The sequence below is a fragment of the Acomys minous genome (genome assembly GCF_964271855.1).
Source record: "Acomys minous genome assembly, chromosome: 2".
Taxonomy (NCBI): domain Eukaryota; kingdom Metazoa; phylum Chordata; class Mammalia; order Rodentia; family Muridae; genus Acomys; species Acomys minous.
In genome coordinates, this window is record NC_140484.1 from 106,280,649 (window position 1) to 106,296,144 (window position 15,496).

Here is a 15,496-nt window from a genome sequence, read left to right on the forward strand (position 1 = left end):
TCTCCATCTTCGAACCTTCTACAATACGAAGGTCCCTGGCTCAGACACCAACTTAAGTGCCTTTGCTGAGCTCTGGGTGTGGATTGCATTGCGCCCAGGGGACAAGCTCTCTTTTGCTTTGCACATGGGACCTGACCAGTCTGTCAATCAGCCTGTCCAGTTTAGCCTCTGCAACTCAACCCTGGGTATCTGCCTTGGCCAGAACAGGATTCAAATCTTCAAAGACTTGAATTTAGGAAACTCATCATTGTAATTTCTGCACTTATCCTTTACCCCACGCACCACCACCTATGTACATTATTAATTGCATGCATCCATGGTTCAAAAAACAGGATACCTTTTTTAATCCAGGTCTTCTCTTCCACACTTCTCAATACTTAATATGCTGCAGAAACACACACAGAAATCTCACTTCTGAGCGTCATGGCTTGGGGCTCAAGAAGACTCAGTTCTAATTCACAGTGTTTCCAAAAATACCCTGTTTATCTCCCTGAGGTAGCCAGGGAAAGTTAAAATAGTAAATGCAATATTAAATTAGTTCCCTTTTTGGCTCCTAAAGTTTGCCCAGTGATATACAATAATGTCCCAGTACTTCTGCTTATTTTCAGTTTTTGTTTTTGGTTTGGTTTGGTTTGGTTTTTGGTTTTGGATTGGTTTGAGTTTTGTTCCTAGGGTGGTATCTGGCTGCTCCCCTGGCTGTCTACCCATCCCCCTTGCTTCTCCTATTCAGAGTTTCTAAGAATGTTCTATTTTCTATAAGTCGCCTCAGTGGATTCTTTTATTATTTTTCCCCTGGTAGCCAAATACTAGGGACAATTGGTTTATTTGAAGCAAGAAATGCTGATATCTTGGGGGAGGGGCAAAATTGGAGTAAGCATTTACTCCTTTTTAAAAAATAAAATAAAAAGTCAGACAGTCCAATGTTTTAGGGATTGAGGATATGTGTGTGTGTGTGTGTGTTTAAGTGTATATGTATGCAATAATGCTCATAGATGTGAACATGTATAGAGTTGACAATGTTGACAAATGTCTAGTTTCAACATAGATGTTAGTCTCAGAGTATAAACTAAATGAGAAATCATCCCAGTGAAAGAAAACCAGAAACAAGGAGTTAGTCATTAATTATAAAATCCAAGACTCTTTTGAACTTTCTTTGCTTGCTGGAAATGAATCATCAGTTTTCTTCTGTTATTGTTGCTCTGTCTTTTATTGGAAATAAGAACCCCAATTCTTTTTTACTAAAAGGAAGTTCTGAGACCAGGATGTAGTTTTCTCTCTCTTTTCTGATGACCCTGTCACCTGCAAGATCACAGTCATGTCATGTCAGGATAGTCAGGATATCTGGAGAGAGAGAGAGAGGGAGGGAGAGGGAGAGAGAGAGAGAGAGAGAGAGAGAGAGAGAGAGAGAGAGAGGCTAGTGAGAGAAGCCCTACAGCCATGGCCATCTTCACATCAAAATTTTCCAGACCTCTATTTTTGATTGTGATCCCACTGATCTGAGTTTGAAATGCGAGCACAGCGAAGTCCCTAAGCCTTCAATCCTGTGAAATTTTCAAAAGATCTCTAGAAGCAATCTCAGGCTGCCTGACCCCTGACAGGCGGCCGATCTCTTTATTCCTCCGGCTGCCAGCACTTCATTTGTTGGAATATCTTTCAGATTTGCACCTCCGGATGACAAACCTGAGTGTTTATTATGTGAACATGAATCGGAAATCTCCAAGCCCGTACAAAAGCACCATCTTAAACATAATATTTAATTTCTCAGCCTAAGTGCCAGCTTCTTTATTTGCTTTTCATTAGCTTAAATATTTTTCCAGGTCTCCCTGTGTGTCACTTTGATATTTAGATGATTCTCCTTTTTAATCATTATTTTCCCCTTGGAAAAAAAAATCTTCTGTCTCCAGTGTCTGCAAGTACTCATGTACTATCACAGTGTTGCAGTCAGTCAGGACTCACAGCCTGATACCTAGCACTGGGAAGAGGAACATGTCTCCAAGCAGGGTAGGGGCAAATTCCACACCAGGAAAAAAAAAAAAGCTTGTTTTTTAACCGATAGTTCGTGCTGGCTGTGGATCAATGGTGGCACTCCAGTTCACTTCACTCCTATTTTCCTCCTGGCCTTTTAGATTCTTTTTATTATTACTCAAAACAAAACAAAAAAAAACCCAGAAAGTGCAGGGGAAATCTTCTTTGCTTCAAGCATGCCCAGCTTGGGGCCAGTGCCTCCCGGAATGTGTTCAGTTTAAAATTTTCTGTCCAAATCAGTGACTCCTGCCCTGGACATTTATTCCTGCCTTGCTACTCTGGGGCTACAGGGGCACTAGAGGGAAAGGAGGTGGCCATATTTCCTGAGATAGGACTGCTGTATTTAAATGCCCTCTGCCATATAAATATTCCTCCCACAAGACACTGAGGTGGAGACACTGGCCACCCTTGCCCTAGTTTCAGCCTCTGATGGGAGTTTTACAGCCCAACAGGTCGCTCTGGTGAGTGAGCTGAGATGGAGGCAAAACTGCACCGGCGAGGACGCTGGGGATGAATCACCCCTGTGAAGCATCTCCCAGGTCCAGAGAAGGTGGGCTAACACCCCCTTTACGTGTTTAGATGGCTTGTTGCTATGATTAACTTATTAAAACCCCTCGTAATTATTTTAATTTGACTGGAAAAAAAATACTTTGGGCAGAGCTAGGATGTGTTTGTATTTATCTCCCCCCACACCATACACACCCATAAAACCTGTGTTAAAACAAATGTTACTTTCCTCTCTCTGTACATGGGCCCTCCCTTTTTGAAATAGACCAGAGGAACTGCCATTAGATCGAATGGCAAGTCTTTATGGAAAGTGTTTTGCATAATTACATACCAAAGCCAGAACAGTCACCTCCACATTTTATGGGTCACAAACCATCAACAATTGCCACATTATTGTCCGCGAAACCTTCGTCCCTTCATTGATGGAGCGGACCCCACCGCCTAATCTAGAACGGTAAAGGATGGAAATTTCTTCTAATAAGAACCCAAGAAGATTATGTCCTCAGTGACGCCGTGTTTACATATAGTTATAAAGTTCAGAGAACCGATGTGGAGAGGAAAGGAAATCGGACTAGGCCTGATTAAAAACGTGCATCCGTGTGATGTGGATAGCGCATCAAAAGAGGAGGCTGAATACCTCTCCCCTTTCAGTTTCGACCCCTTTTCTACCTTTGTGATGCTGTAATTAAGATATTCTTATTTGGACAGACAGCTTCTCTGGTAACTGAATATTATTAGCCCCTTTGATGCCCAACTTTTGACAGTTATCACACCAGTACTGGGCAATTTAGCATATATATATATATATATATATATATATATATATATATATATATATTCCCAACGTCTTTGAATACATCTAATAAGTGTGATCTTATCACCAAACGATTTAAATCGCCCCAACAGGACGCCCAACTATAAATTGCATTCGGTTGTACGTAATAAAGTCGAATTTGGGTTTTAGTTCATTGATGATGGGCGGAAGATCCCCAACTGCATTTACCCGCTTCTGAATCCCTAAGTAGTTGCTCAGATGAAGAGAAAGCACCCAAAATTTACCAGATCTGGGTAGAGATGTTGCGGAGATTGAGGACTAGTGAAAGCAGAGCCAAGTGCCCTTTCCCCAGCTCCGGGAGTGGGGCAGGACCAGACACCCACTCTCCGGATGAGAAGTCGCTGTTGCTTTCCTAGTTTAGTCGCCAAATTTGGGGTTTGCCAGATGGCGGGATTATCTTCGCGTCTGCTATAGTGTGTGTGTGTGTGTGTGTGTGTGTGTGTGTGTGTGTGTGTGTGTGTACACGGGTGCATGGTAAAGAATAGCGAGTGAAGACAGAGAAGTCCAGAGACTGGGCTGGCTCCTTTAAAATGCTTGCTTGTTCTCCCTTTCCCGGCTCTGGGCCCTGTCACCGCTTGGACACTCACTGGAGCCTTTGACTTCTCGGATTGGCCTCGCCGCAGGCACAAATAAAACCAACTCCAAGCCGGTCTTTCCGAGGCTGCTCCCTGCCTGAGTCTCGGGACCTGAAGCCCAGTGCCCAGACGCAAAGAGCAACGAGTTGGGGGGTGGGGTGTGAGCGAGCCTCCTGAAAAAAGAGTAGGTAGGTAGGAGAGTAGTTAGGGAGTAAAGAGGGCGGGTTAGGAGGAAAGAAACTGGCACAGTAACACCTGGAAGGCTTTGTCCCTGGGAGAGACACCTGTCAATCTCCGCTTAAGGGTCCTGGGGCCGGGGGCGGGGAGGCCGCTGTTCTCCTTGGTGATGTCATCTCGGAGTCTCTTCCCTTAGGAGGGTGGGATTGGCTCCGAGGGCGCAGAGCCCAGAGGGCTTAAAGAAGCATGGGGGTGGAAAAGAGAAATAAACAGAAGTAGCACTCGCGGCTGGCAATTTACATGGAAATCAATAATCCAACTTTAATGTTATTTTTAATCTTCCCTGACCGTCTTGCCTTTTCACTGGGGGAGAAGCGATGGGGTTACAATAGCCCATCCCTCAACCCACACAATCGCTAGGGAAGTCTTGTTATCTCAAATCCCGATGTAACCGACCCTTTCCCCAGCTCCAGCCCCCCCTTCCCCCTCCCCCTTTTTTTCCTGCCGGTTGTTCCAAACGCAGCCTTCAGGCTTGAGAAGGAAGCACTTGGGGATGAGTTTTGAAAGTCTTCCGATACTGCGCCGGGTGAAGGGGGAGTTAATTAACGCCAGGCTTGCTCAGCGAGCAGGAGAGGGGGCCTCGGCGTGGGTGGGCGGGCCAGGTCGAACGGCGAGGTGCGCTCGGTGCGGGAGGCGCAGGATCAGGAGGCCCAAGCTCGCAGGCCTTTGCTGGCAGGCGGTGGTCGAAGGTGGCGCGGGCAGGGGATGCTGAGATACCGCCCCCCAAGGAATCTCCACGGTTAATCCTGGGAAATTCTGATCTCCCACCTACTGAGCCCCCACTCCCAACCCACAGTGAGCTACAGAACTCTCATTCTTTTCGGCCGGAGCTAATTAGCAGCCTGCCAGCGGCCTGATTTATGGAAACGCTCGGGCGGGCGGAGACGCTCCGCTAGCGGAGCTCCGGCTGCCTCCAGGCGGAGCGGAGGAGGAGTCTCCACCGACCTCCGACGACGAATTTCCCTCCTCCCTGATGAAAAAAAGAAATGGAAGTTGCTGTTTCGCTGCTTCGACCTGGCTGGTCCAGGAGCCTACCCTAGCCCTAGCTACCTTAGCCTAGATCGCGGGTCTGTCTAGGTTCCCGTGGGGAAGGCCGAGGCTGTGGCCCAACAGCAGCTCCCTGCAAGTGTTGAGACCGCTAGGTTCCAGCTCCAGCTTACCCAGAGAATCAGCTAGAACCTGAGCTTTCCAGGCCTCGAATGAGTCTCAGTCTGGCGTCCCCAGTGAAGGGACCTCCTATCTGGAGGCTCTGGTGGCTGTGCAGGAGGACCAAATCAGATCTCCACGCAGGAAGAGCAGATGGGCGGCCCGCAGAGGGACAGACCCAAAAACGTAGGTGTCTTTGTCTGGATCCTAGGGCCAGCTGGCCATGATCCTTTCCACTTTCTAGTTGTTTCTTTTTGGTGTTGTCCTCCAATGAAATCCTCTCTTCGATCCAAGCGAGTGCCCAGAAAAAGACCATCACTAGAAGCATTTAGCCAAGCGGTTACCGCAAGAAAACAGCGCGATCTGATGGTTGCCTTTTTGAGCTGTTGTGGATGACCCAGGAGGAAAGGGGCAAGCAGCTCTCCCCTTTTCCCTTGGACTCTAGTGATGAGAGTGGAGAGAAAAGGGGCAGTGAAGGACAGAGAGAGATGTCAGCACGGACCTGTTGCTGGCGCTCAAGCAGCCTTTCAACTCTTCAGGACCGTACTAGTTGGCAATGTTTCTCCAAGATGCGCCAGAGGAATGCGCAACCGTGAGAACATCTGTGCCCCCCACCCCCGGAAGCGTTAGGACAGTAAAAGCCCCGATGCAGAGGCCAGAGGCTTGGGCAGCCTCTCTGGCTCAGGGTTGAACTAAGAAACTGAGCAGCATTGGTGGGAAGCTAGGAGAGGGCAGAAGTCAGTCCTCATCCTTAGGTGTATTTCTCTCTCATCGCATATCCCGACAGCCCAGGCCTTGCTGTGGCTGAAATGGAATTGGAGAGAATTGATATCTCTAAGAGCTCGTGTAAACTTCATGTGAAAACACTCCATCGTTTTGCCTTTGTTCAGAAGTCATTTTTGATCTCCTGGCTGGCACAAGAGCAGAATCAGCAACCTTTATCTCTGTCCTCAAACCCACAGACACTTGTCACCTCCTACCTGTAGGCCCTCAATTTCTCTTTTCTTGTGAAGACCAGTATATGTCACAGAGAACACTATGTCTTCCTTCAGGCTGAGAAAATGTAGTCACACACACACACACACACACACACACACACACACACACACACACACACGGGGGGGGGGAGAGAGAGAGAGAGAGAGAGAGAGAAGACAGACACATATACAGAGAAAGAAAGCAGAAATTTTTTTCCAAAGGGAAACATTCAAGGGGTCTTCCAAGCCCCTGGCAGACTGTGAAGGGGAGCCCAATCTCCTCTCTATCCGTCTACAGTGTGGCATCCAGTCCCTTGAGTGTTGGTGGTGACCTCTCTGAATTCTCCACTGTCCTAAAAGTCTGGCCTCTGCCTGGCCTGAACATATTACAGTAGCCCAAATCCACCACTGGTATTCAAGTACAAGTAGGGATACAGGCTCACCAATGTGTTCCCCTTTGGATCTTGGGGTGTTTGATCTCCGCCCCCCCGCCACCCTCCACCCCAAAGCCATTATCCCGATCAGACTCTCACTGAGTTGGGTTGCTGACAGGCCAACCTGAGCACAGCAAATGCTGGAGGTTAGGTGCCCAAATAACATTCCCCATTTGTCTTTTTCAAAGTTGATTTATAGCAATCGACAGGTTAAAGGCTCATCTGACATCATTATTTTTAAAAGCTGTCTATTTCACAACTGTCACCTTTCATCACTTAGCACAAATAAATGCTTGAAGAAATGAATTGGAAGAGACTTTCAGATCATGTTTATAATTCTTGGTCGTCCGTTAACATTCCTAATGACCTGACCCTGGGAGTTTCTGTAGAATCCTAAATTGAGTTTTAAAAATCCCATTTCTGCATTAAAATTTCTAGGAAAGTGGGTGAAATGGGGGCAAAACACACACACAGAGAGAGAGAGAGAGAGAGAGAGAGAGAGAGAGAGAGAGAGAGAGAGAGAGAAGCTAAACTAGGCTACAAGTTTGCAACCAAATGAAAAGAAAGGTAAGTTTTCTGGCAGCCTGAAGGGTACAGAGTACAGGCCAGTTATGAAGGCCACGGAAGAAGAGGCGCCTCCTGAGTCAGGGGATACAGTAGACCAGAAGCTAAAAAGACAGCTTCAGACCAAGAGCACAAATTTTGCATGATTGTTGGTCCTCCGAGACCCGCTGTAAAACCACGGTGAAATTCCCATAGTACAGAAGTGCTGGTCAGTACAGAACTGCGGCCACTGTTTCTTCCATCACTGTTACTTCCATCAGCGTTTCCAAAGGGATCTAATTGAATAAGGGGCATTTTCTCTCTCGCATCTTTAACTTATAGTTTATGAACCTGATGCCGGGAAATGTAGCAGCAATGTGGAAACGAAACCGTGTGGATTGAAATCCACGCAATAAACCGAAATCGCTTCTTCAACTTTGGGGCCATTTATCCGGTGTTCAGATATTCTCTCTCCCTCCCTCCCTCCCTCCCTTCCCCCCCCCCTCTCTCTCTCCTCAGCATTGCATAACGAAAGAAGAAGGGAAGGGAATAAAATTTACAGAAAAGAAAAGGGAAGAAAATGGCAATAAAGAAAAATGAAAAGAAAAAAATCGAGAGGAAAAGACCTAGTTTGGGAAATAAAGTAAGGTGCATCAGACCTCCCCCCCCTTCTTATCCCTTCTCTCTTCTTTCCTTTTTCTTCTTCTTTTGATGGTGGGAGGGGTGCCAGCACTAGAGATGGGTGGATGGAGAGGAAACCTTGGTAAGTTTTGACAGCCCTCCGCAGTTGGCAGCCCGAGGTCCCTTTGCAGCGTCCTGGACCCGGCTTCTCCGGTCCCACCAGGAGTTGGAACTTTGTGGATTCCAGAAAAGACCCAACGTAGAGCATGCGGGGAACCTTGGAGGAGCTGTCCTCCCAGCTTGCCCCCAGAAATGACCGCGGGTCTTCTGTTACCCTAGTAGACTGCTAGGCCTGGGAGGGTCTGAGCAACCCTGGGCTCTGCACCAAACGTTTACGCTGGGGGACTGCTGCCTTCCTCCAGCGAACTCTACCGAGCTACTGCTCGGCTGCGGAAACCGGGTCGCAGTGCAGTGCCCTGGAGCGCCACCTCGCTTCGGAAACTGGAATAACGCGGCCAAGCCTTCCACTCTCCCTCGGCTTAACCAGTTGTTATTTTCTTTTATTAAAATATGCAAAGAAGCTGAAATGCCCAGGCCTCCTTCCCAACTGGTGAAAAAAAAATCATCTGTGACCTACAAAGCTCAAAGTAGCTTCACAATGGAAAAGAGTACAGAAGCATAATTTCACTAAACAACGGTAGTCACCTAAGCTGCAAAGCTGCTTGCAGAAAAAAAAATTAAAATGAATGGGACATGTTGTCAGGAGGCCACCAGTTCGGGCTGCCGAGTGTTTTGAGTTATTCAGCTGTGGCCAATGCCAGTGTCTCCTATGAAGCCAATGCCTATGAAGTTATAACCTCCCGGTTATGATTTTCACAAAAATCCATTCATTTTATCCCCTGGGGTATCACAGAGGCTTTTCCAGGACAGTGGCTGGCCCTTTGGAGCCTGGTTCCTCTCCATTTTCAGCCTTGCTGAAGAAATAATCACCAAATGCAGTCCGCAGCATGCCCACCTTTAGACCAACAAAAGTAGCAACTGCCAGAAATTATGAATTACACGGCATTATTTTCCTCCAATGTGCAACCAGCTATCTGCCCTTGTTTCAACCAGTTGCTCAGTTAAGATGTTTATCTACCCTTAAATATATCCACTGGGCCAGACTATAAACTATACAGAAAATTAGCTCACTGATATGCTATGGTGAGTCTTTGTTTCATTTTCTTTTCACCCCGGAGCCAAGTGTGATAAGAAAGGACACACTTTCCACTTTGAACACAGTTTTGAATGTGGAGCAGCTTGTTTATGGCCCAGTGAAGAGCTGTGTGGCTTATTTGTTTTGAAAGGGACATGCAACTTCCATATAATATAGTTTTACTTAGTTTTTAACCGCCCCTGTGTGTGTGTGTGTGTGTGTGTGTGTGTGTGTGTGTGTGTGTGTTTAAAGTGTCTGTCAACAGGTAAAATGATGGCCAGTCTGGGGGACTGTGGGTGGAGGGAGAAGAGGGTAGTGGTATTTAAACCTCCATATTTTTCTGTCTGGGTAAACCAAACTTAGCCTTTTAGGCAACTTTGCACTTCCTGGAATTGATAGGGTGATCCCTAGGCAGCTAGGCAGGAGACCAGTGAGAGCTCAACCTCGTTGTAACCTATGCTCCAAGCAGCAGATTAGGAGGCTCTCAGGGCTCCCACTCAGAAATTATAGGGCTGTACCAGGAAAATAGCCAGTTTAGTTTTCTGGCTGGCTTGCCCCTTTTCCACTAGGTTTAAACAGGTTCCTGGGATACCAAACTAGAACGAGGTCTCAGATTTTTAGCAGTACTTAAGGGGTATCCCTCAAGGGATACTCTGCTAGCTGCAGAGGGGGAGCCAGGTTCTCCGGAGTTCCTAGGCTCTGGGGTAAGAATGCGAACTTGTGGCCGAAGATGCTTACTGACAGCTTCTGGAAGCTAAGTGGCAATTCCAGAGAGAGCCCTAGCATCTACTGAGGAGTGGTGATCAGGAGCAGAGACTAAAACAGAAGGGAGGGAATTCACCGAAAACAATGCACTTCAAGTTACAGGCCTTCAATTTGGAGGAGGTTCTAAATCGGAAACTTTTACTTTCCCCTCTTTCCTGTTCTCTCCATTTCTTTCTCTTCCACCCCCCTCACATATTTTCTGAGCTCACTCCCCCCCAACACACACACACACACACACACACACACACACACACACACACACTAAAGCCTGGGGATTAAAAAAATTATTTTCTTGCTATTACATTTCCCACCGCAAGATGCGGTGCAAGAGTTAGTGTTACAGCTACGCCACAATGTTTCATCCGATGCAAAACATGCAGCCAGAGGGTGTTGCTAATGACTCCTGGATTAGAGTGAGCCTGCAACCGGGAGAAAGGCAGAGAGGAGAGGAGACAACTTCCAAGAAGAGGGACAATTTTCATTAGGGAACAGGGAAGGGGGCGAATCACCATTTAATCGGGCTTAATAATCTCATCAGTATTTCCGATTTCTAGGTTCTCTCTGCTTAAGTGAGCTAGAGAGAAGCTGGTACCTTTTTAACCACCACTTTGGGGGGGGGCACATTAATAGCAATTATGTTTACAGTTATGTGAAGAACTCTCCTTTGGGAAAGATCAAACATTAGAAACCACTTAATACTAGATTCAAGGCTACTCCAGGACTCAGGCCCTTTGAAAGCTGTGGGGGCCTGGTCACCAATTACCCAAGGATCTATGCAACACAGGGAAGCCAAAGAAACTCAAGGCTCGCTTCCCTGTTAGGGCACACAAATGGACGAATGCCTGTGAAGTAGTGGGGCGACACAGGATGACCCATCCAGGCTATGGGACAGCACACAAGTGCAGCAGCCAGCGGGTGCCAGCCTGTTCCACCTGCCGGTAGATCTTGGTGAAATGTCCCTCCGGGCTCAGAACTCCCCTGTGCCCTCCCTTGGGACCAGCTACTCAGGGGAGGGAGGTTGCATGAGGTTTTGAGGTTCCTACCGTGGCCCAGGCTGGTCCCACCGCCCTGCAGTCTGCTTCTGTACCCCGGGGCACACAGGGAAGGCATCCCCTCGGGCTGCGGCCCTTTGAACCAGGGAGCCCTCAGACGCGCAGAGCTCGCTGGAGGCCCCGGCAGCAAAGCGGAGTGTGGGTGGCGGGTGGGGTTGAAGGGGAGAGGGGGAGGCGGGAGGCGACAGAGGGGCGGAGGCGGGAGCGGGGCGTTAAGCCTGGAAGCTTGGCTGTTTACCCAAACGATTTTCTTTTCAGGCCGGAGACACCAATGAGACAAGATCAAACTGCCCTCCAAGCAGTGCTTGTGGGGCGTGAGTGAGTGAGTGAGTGAGTGTGTGTGTGTGTGTGTGTGTGTGTGTGTGTGTGTGTGTGTGTGTGTGTGTGTGTGTGTCCTTTGCAAGCAGGTCTTTGTGAATGGGGGCTCCAACACTCAGGCTGGGAGGAATGAGAGGCGACCCGGCCACCAGCGCCTCCTCCCGGGGGCCAGAAAATGCCTGGTGTGTGGCGTGCCTCGGTTAAGGGAAGGGCGCCTGGGCGGTTGTTAGCCCAGAGAAAAGAAAACTACAGAGGTATGCTGCAAACAACTAAGGCCCGCGTTCTTAAAGATCGAAGCAGGAGATTCATGATCATGTGAGGGTATGGGGGCATAATAAAAATCTCATCCTTCTTCCAACCCGTTGATTTTCGATCCATCTAAAGCCTCTATCTAGCACCTTGGGCCACTGGTTTCTTCCTGACTCCTAGGCTCCAGATCTATTGCCTGAAAATTAGGGCAAGGTTTTAGCGATTATGGTACAATGCAGGCTGTGAAGTGCACTGCCAGCACTGTGCCTGGGTTCTTCCCACCACAAAATGGTTAAAGATCAATAGGGCAAAGGTTGTCCGCATTAGCAAAATTTGTGATTTTTTTTTTAAAGGAACCAAGACCCAAAAGTATCGAATAGCTGGGCAAAAGTAAGAGAGAGGCAAGAGGAGTGTGTGAACCCGGTTACATGTGAGCTACAACATAGATGGTGACTGTCATCTTCGATGTGGCTCCTGGAGCTGACCCAGGAGCCACAGGGGCTGAAAGGCCCTGAAATGATAATGGCATTATATATGTGACAATAAAAAGAAAAGTGAGGCAGAACTGTATTTCTCGAGATCGAACTATAAGTAAAATCTGGTACCATGGACATTGTACCTATATCTCCTATTTCCCATGCTCCGTTCTCCAGGAAGGGTCACTGACAGCTTACCCAAGGAATCTGAAGGAAAATGGCTTCTTTTCAATGTCGCTAAGCTCTCAGTCTCTATTACCCCTGGATGCCCTCATCCTTCTCGCTCATATGTTGCCTCTGGATTCCTTTGGATGGTGGGGGTTAAGTAGACTGGACGCCAGATTTTGCTTCTTTTTTGAGAGTAGCACTTCCCTCCCACTCTCTTTTGAACAGAAACTTCATTGCCCCGTTCCCAGAAAGTTGTTAGTTAACTAAAACTTTCCTTTCTTGGTGCAGACCCAAGGAAGGCACAATGGGGCCTGCTGAGACTTGCTTCAGGCTCCCCCTGCACTCCACTGTGGCAGGCCAAGTCTGTACCAACCCCCTAAGAGAGAATCTAAAGGTCTCTACCTTCCTTCTAGAATGGCTCAGTTGGTGGCTGTGAGTTGAGGATTGGAGAACCAGAGGCAGCCAGTAATCAGTCTCCCCAAGACAGAGTAAAGATAGGTCTGGGGACCTGCCAGCATGGTGGCTTGTCTGCAGTGTTTGTGTGTTTGTGTGTGTGTGTGTGTGTGTGTGTGTGTGTGTAGGTTGCATACAGTGGAAGATAGATGTGCCTAATTTTGGCTTAAAGGACAGCTATATTTATTGAGACTACTCTTTCAGTGTGTCCACCACGGCCCTTATCTGGGTCACTTCCAGACCTGACAACAAATGGTCCTGGCCAAAGAAGAGTAGGCCTTGAAGCAAGGCCATTGAAGCAGGCAACCAGATTAGTGAGGCCTAGGTCAAGGTTCCTGTGCTTGACACATTGCCCAGCACAGGGCAGCAGGGTGCTATGGGCATCAAAGAAGATCCAGACCCAAGGCATGTCCACCTGGAATGCTAGTTTCTTCCTGACAACTGGAGCTCCAAGCCTCAGGCCAGGGAGTCAGAAAGGCAGAATTGTATTTCTGTTTCTTCTTCTTCTCCTCCTTCTTCTTCATGCTGGAATTCTGAAAGGAAAGGCTGGTGAGGGCCATGGTATCCTGGTGTGGTCAGGTGGAAATAGCTAGTCACCCAGAGGCCAGGTCCATATCTTGGATGTCCAACTGCCCAGGTGTACGGACCTGCCTTTGCTCCAAGGTAGGTAAGCTTCCTTTGAGTGCCAGGGGCAAATGACTGATTCTGCTGAGTGACTAGCCAGAGACAGGCCTCCAGTGCTTGCCTTCTGGTGCATGCCCAACAAAGCAAGGGGCCAGGGCCAGGGGCCTAGGCTAAGACACAAGCCACTGTCCAGACAGCCCCTTTGTACACATAGGCCTTTTCAGGCCCCATCCTGCTAGGTTTCTCCAGCCTCCAGCCTGAGGGGGACACAGAGTTTTACTCTATTCTTTGGCTGTCTCTTCCATCTTCCTAAAGCTGAGGGCCAGAGACTAGCTGATAACCAGGTGGTGCCTATGGCATGCCCGCCCCCCCAAGTGTGGAAAAACACCAGGAGACAAAAGACCTGAGTGGGCTGGCTCCAGCAGGCCCAGACACTGTGTCTCACCTTTGCAGAGGCAGCAGGAGCAGGTGGAAGCAGGGGTGCAAAGGAGCAGAGAACTTTTATTGATTCCCTAAATTGAACACCTCCGAGTCCCAGAGCATAGGCAGGGCCAGGCATCCATTCCAGAAAAAATAAAATCTGCCCCCAGCACCCATCCATCCATCCATCCTCCTATAAAGGGCTGTTTTGTCCCCTTACTTAGTTGCTGTTTCCCCCTCCCCTTACTTGTCTCATAGCAAATCACCTGGCAACTAGGAAATGCTTGCCCCTGATATCGACCTGCAGGCGTTACTTCTTGGGAAAAAAAAAAAAGACCTTGTATTCTCTTTCACTACCAGCCCCCAGGGAGAACTCACTGGCTTTAGCATTAAGGAGTTGGGGGCAGGGAGGGCAGGATGTAAGAATTTGGAAGGTTGCTGGCTCTACACATCTCTCTCCCTGCTGCACTTGGAAACCCAGATCTGAAAAGAAAAAGTAGTCTTTTCCCATAGTCTATCATTCTGCTACCACAAATAACCCGATGTGAGAAACACCCTGGGCTTGAGAATATTGATAGGTGATAGTAGTGATATTTACAATCGATCCTTTAATAGGCAGACATCATAAATCATGTCTAATGCCCTGACAGAACGGCACTTCACTTAATAATATAATTAAGATTAAAACTCCAGAGGTACTGAGGCAGCAGCTATTGGTAGCCTTTTTTACTTTTTTTTTTTTTTTTAATAAAATGCATTCTGGATACTATCATGGGATGCAATAGGACTGTGGGAAAATGCAACCTCTTTCCCATCTCTGTTCCATCTCTGAGGTCCTTTGGCCTTGATTATCTATCCTTAGTCTGCGTGACTGGTGGTGACAGAGGTGTTGGAGAGTAGGTCTGCCTTCTAGCGTTGAATATGGTGTTTAAAGAATTCTCAAGAGACCTAAGAAACATGGTTTGCTTTGTTGTTGTTGCTGTTTTGGTTTGGTTTGGTTGTGGTGGTTGTTGTGGTTGTTGTTATTTTCAATATACTTACACCCCTTAATAATGTTTTCCAAATTACATGTACAGATACAGACACACATGCAGATACAGCTCCTGTACCCTTGCCTGTGCCCTCTCTGCTGACTGCTTCCCCCCACCCCCACCCCCTAGTCAAAGCCATGGGCCTAGGATAGGCAGCAAGGTCCTGAAAGGCTCCTATCCTAGGGTAGAGTTGGTTGGAAGTGCAGCCTGGAATTATTCTAAAGAGTGGAAGATTAATCAAATCAGCCAGAGCTGACAAATGAGAGATATCTTCTAGTTAGTAGTAATTTACAACTTTGTTATTAGTTAAGAATCGCCTGCCTTGTAAGAGTAATTAATAACACAGAGAGGAGCCTTTTGGAAATCCCCCTGCTATTTTTCTCATTTCCCTCTGTCTCTTAAGGATGCAGAAAGAAAGGAAGCAAATGAGTGATCAGCAGAGGCAGGAAGAAAAAAAAAAACCTCTACATTGTGGGGCAACAAAACTGGAACATATAAGATAAAGGAGGAGAGAGAGAAAGGAGATTAACCCCATGGGAAGCTATCAGGAAATAAAGAAAATACAAAGGGAGGGCTGATAAATCAGAAAATAAATTCTGTAACCATATACCAGGAGCTGGCTAAAGGTTGAGTTTCAAATGGCCCAGAAACACCATCAAAATGAACAGTGCGGTTGCAGTATAACCTCACAGCCTAACTCAGACCTGACTCCCAGGCAGAGCTCAGGTCATTGTCTATGGTGTTGTCCTTAACAATGTGTTTCTTTATGGCCCAGGAGCAGACCTGTGCAATCTCTTTCCCAAATTCCATCCCTAAAGACCCAACAGGCTTTCGTATGTTTAGTA

At 47.6% G+C, this 15,496-nt stretch overlaps 1 long non-coding RNA gene across 1 annotated transcript in view; it reads right to left on the bottom strand.

Moving 5' to 3' along the window:
* The window catches only part of LOC311593085, an 81,306-nt gene that overhangs the window by 59,924 nt on the left and 5,886 nt on the right, over positions 1-15,496 (bottom strand). The window contains exon 2 of the long non-coding RNA XR_014777592.1: positions 10,904-13,109. This is a non-coding gene — a long non-coding RNA (uncharacterized lncRNA). The remainder of the gene's footprint in view (positions 1-10,903; positions 13,110-15,496) is intronic.